This window comes from Ranitomeya variabilis, chromosome 6, assembly GCF_051348905.1.
Source record: "Ranitomeya variabilis isolate aRanVar5 chromosome 6, aRanVar5.hap1, whole genome shotgun sequence".
Taxonomy (NCBI): domain Eukaryota; kingdom Metazoa; phylum Chordata; class Amphibia; order Anura; family Dendrobatidae; genus Ranitomeya; species Ranitomeya variabilis.
Window position 1 is genome coordinate 112,426,482 of NC_135237.1, and position 18,456 is coordinate 112,444,937.

General features: G+C 42.5%; 1 protein-coding gene and 1 long non-coding RNA gene across 7 annotated transcripts in view; one reads left to right on the forward strand and one right to left on the reverse strand.

The window, feature by feature from the left end:
* Window positions 1-18,456, reverse strand: part of THRB (thyroid hormone receptor beta) — a 505,570-nt gene that overhangs the window by 240,509 nt on the left and 246,605 nt on the right. For all 5 annotated transcript variants that reach the window (XM_077268912.1, XM_077268915.1, XM_077268916.1 and 2 more), the window contains one exon: window positions 196-242. The gene's annotated coding sequence lies outside the window, so the exon portion shown is untranslated. The remainder of the gene's footprint in view (window positions 1-195; window positions 243-18,456) is intronic.
* LOC143783489 (uncharacterized) lies at window positions 5,469-11,639 on the forward strand. Of its 2 annotated transcripts, XR_013217204.1 has the most exons (4): window positions 5,469-5,496; window positions 5,561-5,684; window positions 5,875-6,016; window positions 11,243-11,639. It is a non-coding gene; the product is annotated as an uncharacterized LOC143783489 (long non-coding RNA). The 2 variants fall into 2 exon arrangements; XR_013217203.1 differs by lacking the exon at window positions 11,243-11,639 and having other exon boundaries at window positions 5,875-6,183.

An 18,456-nucleotide genomic window follows, 5' to 3' on the forward strand; every position in this document is an offset into this window, starting at 1 on the left:
AACCAGCCATAGCTAAAGTGGTTCCAAACTAGAGCATCACTATAACACCAACTCCATGAATTACCATTGTACATCATAAGACAAAAAAAGAAGAAATAATGGAAGCTTGTATTAGAATTCTTTGGAGAGCGAGCAGAACCTCGAGGGCAGAGATTCCAAATGTAATAACAGGTAACAGCAGGAATGGATCTGTACCTCATTTGAAAGATGATGTTGTCTCCTCTGTAGAAGCTGTGTGCAATCTGCAAATTAGAAAGGAAAAATGCATTAGATTTATTAATAAATCATTTCATAACGCTTTATTCTTTTATGGGAGATGGAAACATATATCTTACACTTTAGAAACTGCTGCAGATCATCATTATCCAAGCTCATGTTATTATTTCTCTAGATGGTTTCACTTATTTGTTTCTTATAATGTCAGAATTAAAATCCTAGAAATCTATTAATTCTGATAAATGTGCTTTTTTTTCATTTCAGTTATAGACAGCATAGTTCATTGAAACTTAATTCCAGAATGCAAAATCCAAAATCCCAGTCTAGTCTACAGACAGCTATAGGTCAGGTAAGCACCGGAATGTCATATACTAGAAGAAGCAAATGCCTTCTGCTGGACCATGTTTGTATCTGACACGATAAAAAAGGCCCCGTGACACATAACAATGGTCAATACAATTTGATCATGTCTGAGCGGTCGTGACGAATATTACCCAGAATCAATAATAATTGAAAAAATGTGTTTATTGTTGACCAATATAGTTCTTCTATATATACAACATCATTACTGGTCTAGGTAATCAGTCATGATGTATCACTAAACAGTGCGCCTATGGATCTATACGTACAGAGCTTTTCTCTCCTAAGAGCAATGATTTTAGCAGCTAAGAGCTGCACAGACACAACAATCATGGGAGCAAACCACTTTTATGTCTCTTGGAATGTTCACAAGTTTTTTGTTTTCGCCTATATTACAAGGAACCTGACACCAAGTGATAAAACACTGAATTTATTAAATTGGCACCACACAGCCTAGCAAGTGACAGATCATTAGAATCAGGCTCACAGCCCCTGTATCATGCTGCTCTCAGATTACATAGTAAAAGCTTGATGACAGTTTCTCTTTAAGACAGAGCCCAAATGATGTACATGACTACAGTAGCAAAAAGAGAAGAGAAGCCAGCACTGCTGAAGGTCAAAACGCAATATCTAAAGTGCACATGCACATAATAAATTCTGACTGTATTTCAAATATGAGATATTTAGCAAATAATTGATCAATTCTTTGAGCTACCCCGCCACTTCACGGCAATCTCATAATAAAACATAAACATGACTACAGTGTGTGCAGAGGGTTATTTTATTTATTTTGCATAGCGCCTAATGCCATCATATTCCGCAGCTCTTTACAGACATCATCATCATCACTGTCCCCATTGGGGCTCACAATCTAGATTCCCTATCAGTATCTATTTGGAATGTGGGAGGAAAACGGAGAACATGGAGGAAACCCACACAAACACGGGGAGAACATAAAAACTCCATGCAGATGTGATAGGATTTGAACCCAGGACCTCAGCGCTGCAAAGCAACACTGAGCCACGGTGCAGACACCCAGGTGTTAAAGCGTAGGGGGCCCAAAAGGTCACTTTGGCCCATATGGGAAGCTCAATACTATTACAAACCCATGATAGTAAAAGGCGCTGTCGGAGATTATGTAAGCTTCAAGTGAACCGACTCTGCAGGAGACACCAAGGTCATTGTAGCTGACATTTACTATATGCAATATGACTGTTCTTGGGATGGTGACAAATGCTACTGAAGGGAATGACCGTGACATACAGCAAGCAGCCAGCAATCAGTTATTAGTGTAAATGTGACTTATGGTAATCCATTGCTCCAGAACAAAAAATCAACACGTATATAACATTAAAAGCAAAGTATATGCAAAGTAACGCAAAGCTTTAAGCACAAACTAATTTTCAAAATGACTAATAGTGGAAATTATGATTTAACATAAGTGGTCGGGTACAAAGATGAGGTTTGTCATCACACCATATAGGCATGAGAGTTCCTGTTCCTTACAGAGAAACCGTCTTGTGCCCAGCAAGGTGCCCGAGCTTAGCACTCGGCAGCTTTATTTCCCAGGCTTGTGGCACAGTCACGCATTTCCCATGAAATGATAGATTGATCTCATGTGATGCGAGTTCAAAAGGCTCCATTCACGCTGATAGTGCACAGATTTATCTCAGAATTGTATATTGTCATCAGTGTGGTTTCAGACGATTTCCTGGGACTGAAAATCTCATCTATTTCCTCTTTGATAAGAATGAAACAGAAATTAGCACATTAGTGATATTTATCATGCATGGCCATGGCTGCTCTTAAACGTTCAAATACACTTTTCTAGATTAATTTATTACGTATTAGCAGATCAAAGTGTAAAAAACACATAATAATCATATATACAGTGCCTACAAGTAGTATTCAACCCCCTGCAGATTTAGCAGGTTTACACATTTGGAATTAACTTGGCATTGTGACATTTGGACTGTAGATCAGCCTGGAAGTGTGAAATGCACTGCAGCAAAAAAGAATGTTATTTCTTTGTTTATTTTTTTTTTTAAATTGGGAAAAGTATTTTCAGAGGGTCATTTATTATTCAACCCCTCAACCCACCAGAATTCTGTTTGGTTCCCCTAAAGTATTAAGAAGTAGTTCAGGCACAAAGAACAATGAGCTTCACACATTTGGATTAATTATCTCTTTTTCCAGCCTTTTCTGACTATTTAAGACCCTCCCCAAACTTGTGAACAGCACTCAAACATGGTCAACATGGGAAAGACAAAGGAGCATTCCAAGGCCATCAGAGACAAGATTGTGGAGGGTCACAAGGCTGGCAAGGGGTACAAAACCCTTTCCAAGGAGTTGGGCCTACCTGTCTCCACTGTTGGGAGCATCATCCGGAAGTGGAAGGCTTATGGAACTACTGTTAGCCTTCCACGGCCTGGACAGCCTTTGAAAGTTTCTCCCGTGCCGAGGCCAGGCTTGTCCGAAGAGTCAAGGCTAACCCAAGGACAACAAGGAAGGAGCTCCGGGAAGATCTCATGGCAGTGGGGACATTGGTTTCAGTCAATACCATAAGTAACGTACTCCACCGCAATGGTCTCCGTTCCAGACGAGCCCGTAAGGTACCTTTACTTTCAAAGCGTCATGTCAAGGCTCGTCTACAGTTTGCTCATGATCACTTGGAGCACTCTGAGACTGACTGGTTCAAGGTTCTCTGGTCTGATGAGACCAAGATCGAGATCTTTGGTGCCAACCACACACGTGACGTTTGGAGACTGGATGGCACTGCATACGACCCCAAGAATACCATCCGTACAGTCAAGCATGGTGGTGGCAGCATCATGCTGTGGGGCTGTTTCTCAGCCAAGGGGCCTGGCCATCTGGTCCGCATCCATGGGAAGATGGATAGCATGGCCTACCTGGAGATTTTGACCAAGCACCTCCGCTCCTCCATCAAGGATCTTAAGATGGGTCGTCATTTCATCTTCCAACAAGACAACGACCCAAAGCACACAGCCAAGAACACCAAGGCCTGGTTCAAGAGGCAAAAAATCAAGGTGTTGCAGTGGCCTAGTCAGTCTCCTGACCTTAACCCAATTGAAAACTTGTGGAAGGAACTCAAGATTAAAGTCCACATGAGACACCCAAAGAACCTAGATAACTTGGAGAAGATCTGCATGGAGGAGTGGGCCAAGATAACTCCAGAGACCTGTGCCGGCCTGATCAGGTCTTATAAAAGACGATTATTAGCTGGAATTGCTAACAAAGGTTATTCCACAAAATATTAAACCTAGGGGTGGAATAATAATTGACCCACACTTTTATGTTTAAAATTTATAAAAATTTAACTGAGCAACAAAACTTTTTGGTTTGTAAGATTTATGCATCTGTTAATAAATCCTGCTCTTGTTTGAAGTTTGAAGGCTCTAACTTATTTGCATCTTATTAAACCTGCTAAATCTGCAAGGGATTGAATACTACTTGTAGGCACTGTAAATGGAGGTACAAACTAAAAGTCTCAAAAGTGAACTGTTAATAGTGCTTCACAGTAGAAGAGTACATATGACATTTGGGAACTACAGCTCCCAAGACATCTCTGCTATACAGCATAAGTCACATATGTAATATTTGTCACTAGCTTATGCTTATCATCATATTGCCAGATCTCTTGCTTGATTAAACGTCACAATAGAGCTGATCATGGCAAAGTCTGCTAGTTCCCTCTCCTCCATATGGCAAGAACAGAGCGCAGGAGAATGGCAAGAAAGTAGAGAGCCATTGGGGAATTAGTACCAAAGGAGGGGTAAGATATACCAGTGCTCTGCTGTGCCCTCTAGTCTAGTGGACTATTCAATGCTAGATAAACAACAAATGGGCAAACCTAAAAAAATAACCAAATGTAAAAGTCATGTGAAAGCCTGATCACAATACACACATTGCACAGATCACCCATGGCCAAGTAATGACTTTGCTGAATGAATAGGGAACAATTGTGGGATATGTTTTGTATTGTACTTTTACAGCTGCACAATAAATTGGACCTCTGAACCATTTCCTGCTAGTTAACCGCAATCTTAAAATGTAACTTTTAGTAAAAATGACCACAGTAATAGATTTGTGATATAATCTGTAGATTATTTCTATGGGACTAATCTGATGATGGGTTTTATAAACCAATATTAAAACACTTAACATGTTACTAAGATTAAAATGAATCTGTCAGTAAGAACAAACTCCCAAACCTCCTTCATATATGACCATTCAAGTCTTTGAAAGGTAAATCCATAAATACTTTCATATCTATCTGTTGCTGCATTCCCAAGAAATAATCATTTTAGTCCAAATGCAGATGAGGCGTTAAGTGCTTTGGACAAGACGGAGCACTTCTGGAGCCTCTCTGTACAGAGGTTGTTTCTCCACTTAGAAACAGACTCTTTAGCCTGATTGATAGCTCAATGTCGGTGTGACATCAGACGCCAGGCAAGGAAATCAGACAGTGAGCTATGAAATCAGACAGTGAGATATTAATCAAGGTAAGGGTACGTTCACACAGGACTTTTTTGCTGCTTTTTTTTGCTGCTTTTTTTTATGCTAATTTTCAGCTGCTGTTTACAGTACCAGTAAAGCCTATGAGATTTCAGAAATCTCATGCACACACGTTGGTTTTTTGTTTGATCAGTTTTTTCTGCTTTGCTGCTTTTTTTGGACATAGGGCATGTCACTTCTTTCAGCGTTTTTGCAGCGTTTATTCACCCATTGACTTGAATGGGTGATGAAAAAAACGCTGCAAAAACGCTGCAAAAAACGCATGTAGCATTATTTGCTGCTTTTTTTGTGCAGAAAATCATGGCCAGCAGGAAGGGATCTCACAGCCAAGAGCTTAGGGGTGTGGTTAGTGAGGTGTGAAGAGCCATTGTGAGCCATTGTCAGGTGTGAAGAGCCATTGTGAGGTGTCCTGATTGTGATCTATTGTGAGGGAGTTTCTGGTAGTGAGGTGTGAAGAGCCATTGTGAGGTGTCCTGATTGTGATCTATTGTGAGGGAGTTTCTGGTAGTGAGGTGTTAGCCATGTCTTGGTATAGGAGGATGGGCATTAATGTTTCCCAACTAATCATGGAGGTAATATTTTTTTTAATTTGTGATATATCTATCTATCCGATTGTTTGCAATGGTACACTTTGCGATGCTCATGTGCTGTTATGTACATGTTCATGTGTTCTGCATGTGTATGTTTGTATCTTCCTTGTCATGAATGTTGGCTTCATTTCATCTTGCATTTGGTAATTACTTTTTCATTTATTTTTGCAAGGTGGAAACAATGCCTGTAATTTGGGATTTAGCTTGCCCAAACTACAGTGATCGTCAAAAAAAGGCAGATGCATGGCATGTAATCTGCCGTAAATTGTTCCCCCGCTGGGATGAAGGCGATGCTAAGCTCCACTGGGAGATTGGTAAATAAAAAACTTAACATATGTCCTTTTTTTAACAAATTAAATGACCAGGTAGTAGGTAAATACTAGTGATGTGAACGTGCTCTGATAACGTGTTATGTGAGCGTGCTTGAGTACTAACTGAGTGTCTTTGGTGTAGTCATCAAACATGTTTGATTCACCATATACCACAAAAAAAACGCACCAAAAACGCACCAAAAAACGCACCAAAAACGCACCTATAAGCAGCTGAAAATTAGCATAAAAAAAGCAGCAAAAAAAGCAGCAAAAAAGTCCTGTGTGAACGTACCCTAAAGAGGTTGGTGCCAGGAAAACAACCTTGGGAGGCAGAGGCTTGGCAAGATCTCTGTTCTGCCCAGAGCACTTAATGCTTTATTTGCATTTGAATTAAAACGCTATTTTTTCGGGGAATGAACAACAAATAGAAGATATAAAGGTGTCAATGTATTTAGCTTTTAAAGACCTGCATGCTCATGTATGCAGTTTGTTTGGTTCATCTTACTGACAGATTTAATTTCACTTAATAAATTGCTATGATTTGCTGAGAGGTATATTTTATTTATGAAACATGCAAAATTGCACATATCAGGAATATCAGTGTATCTATGGTTCCAATGCAAATGAAAAACCCCTAACAGATAACTAATCCCCAAATCACCAGGATATAGGGAACTGTTTGCACAAGGTTACATTCACATTTTCATTTGAAGAACTTTGCAGAAATTCACTGTAAATAATCCACAAGACAAAAAGCTCCTACAGCCCAGTGAACTCTTTCCTGAGCATTTGTCAAGGAGTCTAAACATAAGCCAAGGAAATGCTGCCCAGAGTGGTTAACACTTCCCCTCACCAAAGTAGAGAGGGGCGGAGATTCTTGCCTTGTTCTAAATATCAACTTGTTTCCACCCATATCTAATAATATTTGGGTGACGTTACCCTCTAATGCCACTCAGTATGATTCGTGCAATCTGGATTAACATTTTTGGATTTTATACCTATATAACTGCAAATTTCATATTAGGGGACTGAAAATGATTGTAGACTTAGTGTGATTGTTTTTTTTATTGTATTTTCCAAAACTTATAACAAACATAACAATAAAAGAAACCCCAAAGATCCCCATTGTCCCATATCACATCCAATCCTCCAAAAACAAAGCTAATAGTTCACATTATACCATAGATCACAGGGATTTCAATAATCTATGGTACAATAAGGCCTCAATTCATCAAAGAACTGCCGGCATAATTCTTTGAAAAGTCAACATTTTTCTGCCACTGGGGAGTTGTACAAACATGTTGTGAATTTTGTCATTTTCAGAGCAGTTTCTCCAAGCTTTGACAAAATGGGTAGATCTGTGGTGGGATGGTGGCGCGGCGAGGCGTGAAGCCACAGCATGTCAACGCCACAAATCTTACTCCAGTTGTAGACTGCCAAACGCTACTTGTGAAACGCTACTGATTCGTTAATAGTTGCGCGACTCTACATGAATCATGAGCATCTGACTCCTGCATGTCACCTCATCAAGACTTGCGAGAAAATTCCTAGTCTTAATGAATCGGGACCCTAGGGTCCATCTATCCTGTAATGTGAAACAAGATAGGAGGAAAATGTCAGGTATGTACCGTGTTGGACTAGGGTGCCAAGGGTCCACCAGTAATAATTGTTATGCTGTAAGAATCAGGCTGCACTCAGATGTCATCCGAGTGCAGTCATATTGTGAGTGTGACGATTCAAAGAGGGAAAACGGAAAGTGGACCCTCTAGACCGTGACGACTAACCCCTCACGGACGAGCTGACCAGATAGACCGCCCCCTATACAGGGAGAGTTAGGGGCAGGCCCGTGAGGGACTATCACCATGGAAGCTGGAGGACCAGGACGGGAGAAGACCAAGAAGAGGCGGAGATAGTAGGACCACAGGATAGGTGAGTACTGCAGAGACACAGGACTGGTGGGTAAACTGCAGCAGTGCAGGGACTGGCGGAGGAACTGAGGGAACGCAGAGGCTAGCAGGATACAGGAAAGACAGGATAAACCCAAAGTCAGAGGGAAAACGAACTTCACAGACACTAAGAGTGGCCAGGAACACCTGAAGGAACAAATGATAACCAGGCACAGAGAGACGGCAGGAAGCAGTTTAAATACCTAAAGGCAGGGTAGCACTTCCAGGTAACAGACCTCCAGAACCATAGAGAGGACAATAAGGAGGACCGACTTCCTATACTAGTCCCCCAGGACCATAGAGGAGACGAAGAGGAGCGCCGACAGAAGATCAGAAGTGCACACGCGCAGCACTGAACCTGGTACGTGCGCGCGCACGAGAAGCAGAGGCCGGGAGGGAACAAGGAGGCGGCTGCAGCGGTATGATAATAATGACTTTGTGGTTCCCACTTTTCACCTGCATACAAACAAATATTACACTACCCTCATTCATAAATTTACTTATACCTCTATGTAATAAACTGGGTAGTTTGGTTAATGAATGATGAGATGCTGCTTTTTTCGATAGTGAATCAAGTGAATTATGCAAAGTACTGCCCATAACAGGGGCCCACCGGGAGATTTCCCTGTTACCCTATGGGCCAGTCCAAGCCTGGGTATGTATGAGGAAAACAAGTCAATGTTATTCTGCAAATGTAGGAGGCTGAGAGACCTCTATGTATAAACCAGAGTCATACGATAATTAGAAAGGTGCATAGTACAGAATGTACAGGTTTGTTCATATATAGCACGACACAGAACTCTGAGGAAGAATCAGCAGCAGAAAGTCATCAGGACGACTAAGCTACATAAATCAGCAGTTACAAATCTGGTCCAGGTCAGAGATATAGCCGTATGACCGGGTGTATCGAGCTAAGGGGCCCATAGGGTTTCAAACATGTTAGGGGGGTCTACATTTATAAGGACACTAGATGGTAGCCCGATTCGAATGCTTTGGGTATTCTAGAATATGTATGTAGTTTATTTATGAAGATTTTAGAATAATACATTGAATACACAGGATTCGGCCAACCGTGACCAATTAGCGAAGCGTGGTTCAAATCCCGTGCCAATTCGCGGCCGGACTGCGCCTGTAGCTGATTGTTCACGGCCGGCCACGTAGTATATAGCACAGCCACGTAGTATATAACAGCCCACGTAGTAAACAGCACAGCCACATAGTACATAACACAGCCACGTAGTATATAGCACAGCCACGTAGTATATTACACAGCCCACGGAGTATATAGCACAGCCCACAGAGTATATAGCACAGCCACGTAGTATATAACACAGCCAACGGAGTATATAGCACAGCCATGTAGTAAATAACACAGCCCATGGAGTATATAGCACAGCCCACGGAGCGTATAACAGCCCATATAGCATATAACACAGCCACGTAGTGTATAACACAGCCCACGTAGTATATTGCACAGCCTATGCAGTATATAGCACAGCCTACATAGTATAAAACAGTCCATGTAGTGTATAACACAGCCACGTAGTATATAGCACAGCCCACGTAGTATATAGCACAGCCACGTAGTATATTGCAGCCACGTAGTATATTGCACAGCCATGTAGTATATTGCACATCCACGTAGTATATAAAACAGCCCATGTAGTATATTGCACAGCCCACGTAGTATATAGCACAGCCCACGTAGTATATAGCACAGCCCACACAGTATATAACAGCCCACGTAGTATATAACAGCCCATGTAGTGTATAACATAGCCATGTAGTATATAGCACAGCCCACGTAGTATATAGCACAGCCCATGTAGTATATAGCACGGCCCACGTAGTATATAACAGCCCACATAGTATATAACAGCCCATGTAGTGTATAACACAGCCACGTAGTATATAGCACAGCCCACGTAGTATATAGCACAGCCACGTAGTGTATTGCACAGCCACGTAGTATATTGCACAGCCACGTAGTATATTGCACATCCACGTAGTATACTGCACAGCCACGTAGTATATTGCACAGCCCACGTAGTATATAGCACAGCCCACGTAGTATATAGCACAGCCATAGTATATTGCACAGCCACGTAGTATATTGCACAGCCCACGTAGAATATTGCACAGCCCATGTAGTATATTGCACAGCCCACGTAGTATATTGCACAGCCCACGTAGTATATAGCAATGTGGGCATCATATCCCTGTTAAAAAAAAGAATTAAAATAAAAAATAGTTATATACTCCTTCCGTTGGCCCCCGGATCCAGGCGAAGTGTTTACCGATGCTCCTCGCGCGCTCCGGTCCCAAGAGTGCATTGCGGTCTTGCGAGATGATGACGTAGCAGTCTCGCAAGACCGCTACGTCATCATCTCGCGAGATCTCAATGCATGAAGCGGTTACCGGGGAGTCGCGAGGAGCGGGAAAGGCCTGTTCTAGATCCGGGGGGCCGACGGAGGGTGAGTATATAACTATTTTTTATTTTTTTTATTATTTTTAACATTAGATCTTTTATCTTTTTTGCAGCATCAATAGTAAAAACTTGGTCACACAGGGTTAATAGCATCGTTAACGGAGTGCGTTACACCGCGGCATAACGAGGTCCGTTAACGCTGCCATTAACCCTGTGTGAACGCTGACTGGAGGGGAGTATGGAGCGGGCGCCGGGCACTGACTGCGGGGAGGAAGGAGCGGCCATTTTGCCGCCGGATTGTGCCCGTCGCTGATTGGTCGTGGCTGTTTTGCCGCGACCAATCAGCGACGGGATTTACGTGACAGACAGACAGAAGGACAGACAGAAAGACGTAAGTGACCCTTGAACAATTATATAGTAGATATTTCTGCATTTGAAGAAAAGTATTCATTTCAGACACAAACTCAGGCATTGTAGGATTGTAACTTTCTTGACGGTAATAACGAACATATGTAAAAGTATTTTTTCTATGTCAAACATGTCCATAGCCTAAGTCTGAATTATTTACTTTTATGATATAAAATTACTTTTAGTATAAAATCTTTATGTAATGATCTTTCCACAGAAACAATAAAGAAAAGTAACGAGATCTATGTAAAATAGAAGAGGCATTAACATTAATGTTCAAAAAACTGTAAAATCAGCATCGAACTGTTACATTTACATTTTACACTAAGTGAAAGTGAGATGCTAGATTGTTTTTTTGATGTTCCTCGTACCTGTAAAGTATTTTCATGCAAACATTTTCATCAGACTGTTTATCATAAACCTGATGTATTATTTATGTCTCTGCAGTTTTCATGTGAACTTTGCACATGATTGGAAAAATGCCACCGTGAGAGCCGCGTCCAGGAATTTCAATGGAAATAAGACACTATTCACAAATCCAGAATTGTCATGTTGAAAACAAAAGCTGGATATATTCACTTCCAGCAAAATTAGAACAGTGCACTGCTTACAGCTGTTAAAGGGATAATAAGGTCAGGTTTATAATTATGAGAACCAGGACCCACGTCTAAGGTAACACACATTCACACAATCATTTTTAAATTATATGTATTTCATTTAAATTAAATTTAGGTCTGTGTTAAAAAAAAAAGCATAGGCATATTGAGAACTATTTAAATAGCTCAACACAATGAAAGTGGTTTTCCCAACTTCAACACAAAATTTGGAACTTAGTAGAACACATTCTACCATTAGGGCCTGTTGCTAATGTGATGGCTAGCCAGACACCAACTTCTGATAGCGTTCCTGAGGAATCTTAGCCCATTAACCCCTTAATCCCATATGACGTACTATCCCGTCAAGGTGACCTGGGACTTAATTTTCAGTGACGGGACACTGGGATAGTACGTCATATGCAATCGGCCGCGCTCACGGGGGAAGAGCGGCCGATCGCAGCCGGGTGTCAGCTGACTATCGCAGCTGACAACCGGCACTATGTGCCAGGAGCGGTCACGGACCGCCCCTGACACATTAACCCCTGGCACACTGCGATCAAACATGGTCGCAGTGTTCCAGCGGTATAGGGAAGCATCACACAGGGAGGGGGCTCCCTGCGTGCTTCCCTGAGACCCTCGGAGCAACGCGATGTGATCGCGCTGCTCCGAAGGTCTCCTACCTTATTCTCCCTGCAGACCCCGGATCCAAATTGCCGCGGGGCTGCATCCGGGTCTTGCAGGGAGGTGGCTCACCAGCGCCTGCTCAGAGCAAGCGCTGGTAAGCCTGCAGCCCTGCATGTCAGATCGCTGACACAGTGCTGTGCAAAGTGTCAGATCACCAATCTGACCCTATAACATGATGCTCCCCCCCCCCGGGCAATGTTGTGAAGTAAAAAAAACATATTCACATGTGTAAAAATGAATAAATAAATTCCTAGATAAAGAAAAACAAATATTGTTCCCATAAATACATTTCTTGATCTAAATAATAAAAAAAAACAATAAAAGTACACAACAATAAAAGTATTTAGCATCGCCGCGTCCGTAACGACCCCACCTACAAAACTGTCCCGCTAGTTAACCCCTTCAGTGAACGGGGTAAAAAAAAACAAACGAGGCAAAAAACAACGCTTTATTATCATACCGCCGAACAAAAAGTGGAATAACAAGCGATCAAAAAGACGGCTATAAATAACCATGGTACCGCTGAAAACATCATCTTGTTCCGCAAAAAAGGAGCCACCATATAGCATCATCAGCGAAAAAATTTAAAAGTTATAGTCCTCAGAATAAAGCGATGCAAAAATAATTATTTTTTCTGTAAAACAGTTTTTATCGTATAAAAGCGCCAAAACATAAAAAAATGATATAAATGAGGTATCGCTGTAATCGTACTGACCCGAACAATAAAACTGCTTTATCAATTTTACCAAACGTGGAATGGTATAAACGCCCCCCCCCCCAAAAGAAATTCAGGAATAGCTGGTTTTTGGTCATTCTGCCTCACAAAAATAAAAAGCGATCAAAAAAATGTCACGTGCCTGAAAATGTTACCAATAAAAACGTCAACTCGTCCCGCAAAAAACAAGACCTCGCATGACTCTGTGGACCAAAATATGGAAAAATTATAGCTCTCAAAATGTGGAGACGCAAAAACTATTTTTTACAATAAAAAGCGTCCTTTAGTGTGTGACAGCTGTCAATCATAAAAATCCGCTAAAAATCCGCTATAAAAGTAAATCAAACCCCCCTTCATCAACCCCTTAGTTAGGGAAAAATAATAAAATTAAAAAATGTATTTATTTCCATTTTCCCATTAGGGTTAGGGCTAGGGTTAGGGTTAAGGGTAGGGTTAAGGCTAGGGTTAGGACTAGGGTTGGGGCTAGGGTTAGGGTTGGGGTTAGGGTTTCAGTTAGAATTGGGGGTTTCCACAGTTTAGGCACATCAGGGGCTCTCCAAACGCGACATGGCGTCTGATCTCAATTCCAGCCAATTCTGCGTTGAAAAAGTAAAGAAGCGCTCCTTCCCTTCTGAGCTCTCTCGTGCGCGCAAACAGGGGTTTACCCCAACATATGGGGTATCAGTGTACTCAGGACAAATTGGACAACTTTTGGGGTCCAATTTCTCTTGTTACACTTGGGAAAATAAAAATTTTGGGGGATAAAAAACCATTTTTGTGGGGAATTTTTTTTTTTATTTTCACGGCTCAGTTATAAACTGTAGTGAAACACTTGGGGGTTCAAAGTTCTCATAACACATCTAGATAAGTTCCTTGGGGGGTCTAGTTTCCAATATGGGGTCACTTTTGGGAGGTTTCTACTGTTTAGGTACATTAGGGGCTCTGCAAATGCAATGTGACGCCAGCAGACCAATCCATCTAAGTCTGCATTCCAAATGGCGCTCCTTCCCTTCCAAGCTCTGCCATGCACCCAAACGGTGGCTCCCCCCACATATGGGGAATCAGAGTACTCAGGACAAATTGGACAACAACTTTTGGGGTCAATTTCTCCTGTTACCCTTGGGAATATACAAAACTGGGGACTAAAAAATATTTTTTGTGGAAAAAAAATGATTTTTTTATTTTCACGGCTCTGCATTGTAAACTGTAGCGAAACACTTGGGGGTTCAAAGTTCTCACAATACATCTAGATAAGTTGAGGGGGTGTTCCGGTTACTACCTGTGCCTCCAAATAGTGTCCTCCCATTGGGCTGCTTCTGTGAAGGAGCATACTACATAGATCGCTGTTTGCCCATGGGGTGCTCCATATTCTCACTATTGGAGGCGTTTAGTTGCTTCCTCGAATGGGTTGTCATGGACGTTTCTAAGGCAGCACATATTATCCATTACCTCGACGACTTCTTATGCCTGGGCCCAAAAGATTTGCCCCAGTGTGAATACATGCGGTAGTCCACCTGTGAGAAGGAGAGAGCTGGAGGGAGAGTGGACACCCCAGATCCGAGGGGTTAGATTGAGAAAGGAAGAAGGCAGTGTAGCTTGCTTCATGGGTGGGGTACTCTGCTGAGTAGCAGAAATTGCTACTAGGCCCAAAGTATTGCCTGGGCTAGATGCCGTTAAAAATAGTACTTAGGTACACAGGCGGTGTAGCTTGCTTCATGGGTGGGGTACACTGCTGAGCAGCACAAAATTCTATTAGGCCCAAAAGGATTTCCTGGGCTAGATGCAGTTAAAAAATAGTACTTAGGTAAACAGGCGGTGTAGCTTGCTTCATGGGTGGGGTACTCTGCTGAGTAGCAGAAATTGCTACTAGGCCCAAAGTATTGCCTGGGCTAGATGCCGTTAAAAATAGTACTTAGGTACACAGGCGGTGTAGCTTGCTTCATGGGTGGGGTACACTGCTGAGCAGCACAAAATTCTATTAGGCCCAAAAGGATTTCCTGGGCTAGATGCAGTTAAAAAATAGTACTTAGGTAAACAGGCGGTGTAGCTTGCTTCATGGGTGGGGTACTCTGCTGAGTAGCACGAAATGCTACTAGGCCCAAAAGGATTTCCTGGGCTAGATGCAGTTAAAAATTTAGATACACAGGCGGTGTAGTTAGCTTCACAGGTGGGCTACTCCGCTGACATGCAGACACTGCTACTAAGCCCAAAACGATTTCCTGGGTTAGATGCAGTAAAACTTTAGATACACAGGCAGTGTAGCTAGCTTCACAGGCGGGCCACTCCACTGATGTGCAGACACTGCTCCTAGGCCCAAAACAAATTATTGGGTTAGATGCAGTAAAAATTTAGATACACAGGCATGCAGACACTGCTCCTAGGCCCAAAACAATTTACTGGGTTAGATGCAGTAAAAATTTAGATACACAGGCGGTGTAGTTAGCTTCACAGGCGGGCTACTCCGCTGACGTGCAGACACTGCTTCTAGGTCCAAAACTATTTACTGGGTTAGATGCAGTAAAAATTTAGATACACAGGCAGTTTAGTTAGCTTCACAGGCGGGCTACTCCGCTGACGTGCAGACACTGCTCCTAGGCCCAAAACTATTTAATGGGTTAGATGCAGTAAAAATTGAGATACACAGGCGATGTAGCTAGCTTCACAGGCGGGCTACTCAGCTGAAGTGCAGACACTGCTACTAAGCCCAAAAAGATTTACTGGGTTAGATTCAGTAAAAATTTAGATACACAGGCGGTGTAGCTAGCTTCACAGGCGGCCTACTCTGCTGACGTGCAGACACTGCTACTAAGCCCAAAACGATTTCCTGGGTTAGATGCAGTATAAATTTAGATATACAGGCGGTGTAGCTAGCTTCACAGGCGGGCTACTCTGCTGACGTGAAGACACTGCTACTAAGCCCAAAACGATTTCCTGGGTTAGATGCAGTAAAAATTGAGATACACAGGCGGTGTAGCTAGCTTCACAGGCGGGCTACTCAGATGACTATTAGACAATGCTACTAGCCCAAAAGGATTGCCTGAGCTAGATTACACCAAATGCTGTGACAAACACTTGCACAGCACTGGCACAGATCTGCCTGGCAAAAAGTGCTAGGAACTGCTGTAACCTACCCTGAAAAGGGCTGATATTACAACTAGTCATGACTCCCGACTCCCTAAACCAATCTCTCTGAAAATTCGCTCCCAAAAAAGACTCTTAGTCTGTATAGCGCCCACAGCAGCAGCGGTGCCGTCTAACACTAAGCTGCAGCAGTGAGGAAATGGTGGCGACAGGGATAATGGCTGGTTCTTATAGGGCAAGGACATGTGACATACACAGCCAATGACACATGCCCTTGCTTGTGTGTTTCACATGCACATTGCTGTGTGTGTGTGCACTGCTGATAGGCTGAGAGATTGCACCGCCCCACTGTAAATGCGGAACAAAAAAAAAAAAATGGAGATCGGCATTATTTCAGCACAGATCTATCCCCCGCCCACTATACACTGACACAGTCTATTAACAATGATAAACAGTTTTAATGTGCAAATCAAGTTAGGCTTTTGGTGAACGAACAGTTATCGAACAGAAACTCGAACAGCCGAATTTCAAGCAAATTGTTCAAGTTCGACAAACGACTCGAACACCGCCCAAAACAGCTCGAATTTGAAATTGGCGAACAGTTCGACTTGAACACCGCTCATCTTTAGCCAGCATGCCTTGCTGCAGGTCTTTTGCAGCCAATCAAGGGTTCTGACCACTTGCCTCTGCATAAATCTGGTAGCAGCTGGTGATAGCTTTGTTTTTTTGCCATATCCACATCGTATAGTTAGTATTTCTTTAAATTTGAAATTGCAAAGTATGATTAGATAAGTTCAGGAACATTCAATACCTTTGCTATCTTTTGGTTTCCTTTTCCATGTTAGTGTAAAGGTACCGTCACATTAAGCGACGCTGCAGCGATATCGACAACGATGCCGATCGCTGCAGCATCACTGTGTGGTCGCTGGAGAGCTGTCACACAGACGGCTCTCCAGCGACCAACGATGCCGAAGTCCCCGGGTAACCAGGGTAAACATCGGGTTACTAAGCGCAGGGCCACGCTTAGTAACCCGATGTTTACCCTGGTTACCAGTGTAAATGTAAAAAAAAAAAAACACTACATACTTACATTGCCGTGTCTGTCGCGTCCCTCACCTTCAGCTTCCCTGCACAGTATAAGCGCCAGCCCTAAGCACAGTGGTGACGTCACCGCTGTGCTTTGCTTTACGGCCAGCACTGACACATTCAGTGCAGGAAGCTCTGAGCAGCAGCGCGGACGCCGGGTGACATGACAGACATCAGAAGGTGAGTATGTAGTGTTTTTTTTTTTACTTTTACAATGGTAACCAGGGTAAATATCGGGTTGGTTACTAAGTGCGGCCCTGCGCTTAGTAACCCGATATTTACCCTGGTTACCATTGTAAAACATTGCTGGCATCGTTGCTTTTGCTGTCAAACACGACGATACACGCCGATCTGACGACCAAATAAAGTTCTGGACTTTCAGCAACGACCAGCGATATCACAGCAGGATCCAGATCGCTGCTGCGTGTCAAACACAACGATATCGCTATCCAGGACGCTGCAACGTCACGGATCGCTGTCGTTCTCATTGCAAAGTCATTTAGTGTGAAGGTACCTTAAGACAATTACTCTTTGGACCACTCTCTTGACAACATAGTATTTTTAGTGAACTGGAGGTCATTGCCCATGAGGAATGGGTTAAGATTCCACAGGGACGCTTCCAGAAGCTGGTGGAAAGCTATGGTATCCTCTTTACAACGTCAGCTTTTTTAACAGATGGTGTTAGGTTTGCATCAAGAATTTGCTGAAATTTCATTGAAACCCATTCTTCCCTACCTAATGTTCCCCGTGCCATTTGTTGCAACCTAATGCATGATTGATCCACCCCCTTGCTTAATGGTTGGCAAGATGTTCTTTTCCTGAAATTCTGCGACTTTTTTTTCTCCACACATACCTTAAAGCATTGTGGCCACATAGTTCTATTCTAACCTCATTGGTCCAAATGACTTGTTTTCAAAATGCATCAGGCATGTTTAGATGTTTTTTTGCATACTTCTGATGCAAAATTTGATGGTGAGGATGCAGGACAGGTTTTCTTCTGATGACTTTTCCATGAAGGCCATATTTGCACAGATTCCAGAGTCTGCTAAATCTTTCAGAAGGTCTTTTGCAATCAAGCGGGGGTTCTGATTTGCCTCTCAAGCAATCCTATGAGCAGCTCTCATTGAAATTTTGCTTGGTCTTCTATACATTATCTTGACTTCCACTGTTCAAGTTAACTGCCATTTCTTAATTACATTTTGGTCTGAGGAAAGGGCAACTTGAAAACACTTTGCTATCTTCTTATAGCCTTCTCCTGCTTTGTGGGCCTCCATCATTTTCATTTTCAGAGTGCTAGGCAGCTACTTTGAAGAACCCATGTCTGCTGTTTTTTGGCACAAGGTTAGAGGAGGCTGAGTTTTTATGAAGCTGGAAATTTTCATCACCTGGCCTTTCCCAACGATGATAGTGAACAAGCCATAACCCTAACAGGCTAATTAAGGTCTGAAACCTTCATCAAAATTATTTGAGTACACAAATCTCCAAGGGTTCCCAAACTT